We start from the raw sequence: 4,302 nt of genomic DNA, 5'->3' as shown, positions 1-4,302 counted from the left end.
GCATGCAGACCGGGACAAACATGTCTCACAGAGCCTGGATGAAATAAGTGGCAACTCCAAGGCCATAGTCACCTGCTTGGTGGCTCAGCAGAACGCCCCCGCTTTATTAACCGCTGAGGTCAGCAGGATGGCAGCTGCGGTGGAGGCCAACACCGCTGCTGTGCAGGCCAACACCGCTGCAGTGCGGGAGGAGGGGAGAGTTACCCGCCGTCATCAGCGGAACACCACCACCCGCCAAATGCGGATGTTGGCCCAGACCAACACCATCCTCGCCCGCCCGCTTTTGAAATTTCAAGTTCCAGAGAGTATTTTAAAGACTTTTATTTAAAGGGTCCATGAATCATATCCTTTAAAAATGAAAAAACTGTAAAACACTTAACAACAAGTGTTTCAAATGTTCAGGGTTTTTATGTAAACTTCAAAAGTTCTTAATCATTTTGTAGAACTTTATTACTGATAATTAGTGGGCATTGTTGTGTAGCCTAAAAATAAAATTAAATTAAAGCTACCAGTATATTTAGCATTATGATGTGGCTAAATGTCAATTATTATGTAGAAATAAGTTGCCCTGACAAGGAATGCATTGAAAACACATTGGCCCAGATTCAGGTAGAGGTCAGCTGAGGTCAGCAGGATGGCAGCTGCGGTGGAGGCCAACACCGCTGCTGTGCAGGCCAACACCGCTGCAGTGCGGGAGGAGGGGAGAGTTACCCGCCGTCATCAGCGGAACACCACCACCCGCCAAATGCGGATGTTGGCCCAGACCAACACCATCCTCGCCCGCCTAGCCAACGCCATGGAGGGCATGCAGCCACCACCTGCGAGGAGTCTGGAAGTAGGGGTTGATGCTCCTCTCCCCCCTCCATCCCCACCCCATGCCTCCTCCGCACCACGGAGATTGAGGAGCCGGAGCCGGGGCACCCTTGGCCCAAAGAAGAAATAAAAAAAATTATATAATTTGAACAATTATTATATGCTCAGAATATGAGCTATTTTTTTTTATATATGCTCAGAATATGAGCTTTTATATTTATTTGTAGTCCCTACACACGGTGAGGAGTGTATACTACAGTGTGACTGGTGTGTGAATGGGGGGGGGTGGCACTCCTGCTGGAAAAGGGGTCACCCTCTGCCATGTGAAAGGTGTATGAATAGACAGCAACATAATTGGAGCCTTGACGCGGCGTTGCTGCTCCCTAATACCATGGGGTATTGTTGGGTCTAATCCAATTTGGGGTGCATGTGTCATGTGTGTGCTAGGGACCACAGTGGTGTGCATACATGCATTATACTTGTGACAAGATCAGGGTGTGTTTAATGTGCAAAGAGATGTTCCACAAGACCATTCCGGATTGCTCTTCCCTCAGAAGATCCGGTAGTGTTTATTGGGGGGGGGGGGGGGGGGGTTGCGTGGTTCGGGGGTAAGGTCATTGCGTAGCTCAATGTGCATGCCCCTTCTCTCAGCAAAATTGTGGAGAATACAACATGCCCCGATGATTTGGCACACAAAGTTGGGTGAATACAACAGGGTCCCCCCTGATTTATCCAGACATCTGAATCGAGATTTAAGGATGCCAAATGTGCGCTCCACCACCGCACGGGTACGTGCATGGGCTTCGTTAAATCTTTCCTCTCCTGGTGTTTGAGGGTTACGAAATGGGGTCATCATGTGAGGTCCCAGGGCATATGCTGCGTCACCTGGAAGGGAAAAGACAGGAGGATGTTAGTCGTGCATGTGCCCCTTGTGATGTCTGCATCATGGGGGGGGAGTCATACCTGACACCCATGTCACTCACCAATCAGCCAGCTGTCTCCATACATGTTCTGGTCAAACTCGGTTGGGATGGGGCTGTGTCGGTAAATAAAACTGTCATGGCTTGACCCTGGGTGTTTGGCACGGACATGCCATATGAGGCCATGTGCATCCACAATCACCTGCACATTTATCGAATGCCAATGCTTCCTGTTGCAGTAGATATGCTTGAGGTGCCGGGGGGGGCGTAGTGCCACATGGGTACAATCTATTGCACCCACAGTGCGTGGGAATCTGGCTATTTCATAAAAATCACTGATTGCCTTCTGCCGCAGGTCAGCCGTGGTTGGTTTGATAAATTGTGTGCCCATGCGTCTGAGTATTGCAGGGATCACTTGGTGCACACACCTGCTCATGCTGGATTGGGACATCCCCGCCACTATTCCACCTGTGCGCTGAAATGAGCCACTTGCCAAAAAATGAAGGGTTGCCACTACCTTCACCAGTGGCTGCACTGCCTGTCCCCGATGGGTCGGGCTGCTGATGTCATCCTGCAGGATTGTTACCAACTCAAGGATGACTTCAGGGCTGAAGCGAAACATGCGATACACCTCATTATCACTCATATCAAAAAGGTTGTAGCGCCCTCTGTAAATCCTCTCCCGTGCCCTCCTACGAGTCGGCTCAGTCAATAGAATATCAAGAACCATAGCTGCCCCTGGCATGTTGGTGCACAGATGTGAGGTCCCGAAAATGTGGGTGCTCTGCTTGTTCAGCTCGTCTGTCTAGGTGCTGCTGAAGTTGCACGCTCCTGCAGCTGACATGTGGCCATCTTTTGCTAACTTGCCCCTGCTTTTAGAAGGAGCAAGTTTGCGATGGGAAAAAAGCTTGCGCGCTTCCAGCGCAAGATGCGCATCACACGCGCATGTTTCTGAATCATCGGCAGTACCTAATTTGCATATTCGCTGAGGGAATAACATGAATGCGCAAGTTACACCCCGCGCAAAATTGCGCAATAATTGCGCCGGAGCAGCAAGGCTGCGTGCGCGGGAAAAAGGCAGAATTTCAGGCTTAGCTGGTTTACAGAATCAGCCGCAAATTTGCCTGGGAGCAAATCAGTACTTGCGCGGCGCAAATCACACTTGCTCCCGCGCAAGTGCTTCTTGAATCTGGGCCATTGTTTTAGCAATCAAGTAATATTAGGCATTGGAATGAGGGCAAATTATCTTTGGCAAAAAAACTGTTTTGCATAACTACGAATAGGGTAATGCACACATATTATATGGTAACCAGTAATAACTAATCAAACAATGTGTCTTTTCTAAGGTCCTTTAAAGAAGCGACCACATTCATTAATATGGTGACCTAATAAGTGTCGTCTCAATTTTTATTTTATAAAGAACACTCTCCACAATTTTTTATTATAGAAAATGTTGGAGTGGGATTAAATGTGGGGCTTACTTTCTTGGTAAAGATTATACACTTAAATGTGGATTTGTGGCCTAAAACATAGGGGTTGATTTACTAAAACTGGAGAATGCTAAATTTACTGCAAAAAAATCAATTAGCTTCCATTTTTTGTTAAAGCTTAATTGAACAAGCTGGTGCAGTTGTGCATGATAGCCAATCAGCTTCTAACTAGAAGCTGATTGGCTATCATGCACAGCTGCACCAGATTTTGTACCAGTTTTAGTAAATCAACCCGATTGTGTTTTCAAATAGTTTATGGAGACTGTACAACAGTTTTTTTTTCTAATGACACTAATATTAATATAGTGTCTGTGATTTATACCAGATTCTTGCATTTGCAAGACAGGATTCAATTTCTTATATTTACCTATTATGACCAATGAGTAAAACATTTATGAACTTTGACCCTTAAGATCTCTTAGTGAAAATTTAAAGTCATTAGCTACAAAAACTGTAGTTGTTGACTTTTAATAAACAGCCACTCATCTGTCCCATGATCCAGCGGTGTACTCATCCCAGACGTTTTCTCCCTGTGTCCTCTCGCCAGCCCCCATATCTTTACTATGGGAACCTGGCTGTGACAGCTTGTGGTGTTGTACACTGTGAATGGTTCAGCAGTGTTCTGGGACCTGTTACATGTCCAAAATCAAAATCGGATACCCGCTCCCCCCTCCTCCCCAAAAGCTCCATTTCACAAACTGGAGTGGGGGGAGGAGGCCTTAAAGCAGAACTTCATTTTTAAGGGTAAGCTTCACTTTAATTTAGTTACACTGGTATATTAAACCAAACGTATCATTGAATAATAAATGAAAACGTATTTCATTTATATTGCACCCATTCGTATGCAATTTGTGCATATTCAGTATACTACAGTTAGCTAGTGAAATAAAAATAATTTCTTGTGTATACAAATCATGCCTGTCAGGATTGAAAACTTGACACACACATCCGTGTCATTGAATAAACACTGAGCTGAGAGTTTTTTCTTTAAACTGATGCACATCTGTTAAATTACCCTAAAACAGGAGGCTTATGATGATGATGCATATGCTGTATTTTCAACTGAATGCCTCTTTTGA

The sequence above is a fragment of the Rana temporaria genome, chromosome 2, assembly GCF_905171775.1.
Source record: "Rana temporaria chromosome 2, aRanTem1.1, whole genome shotgun sequence".
Classification (NCBI taxonomy): Eukaryota; Metazoa; Chordata; class Amphibia; order Anura; family Ranidae; genus Rana; species Rana temporaria.
This window is presented reverse-complemented; position numbering follows the sequence as displayed.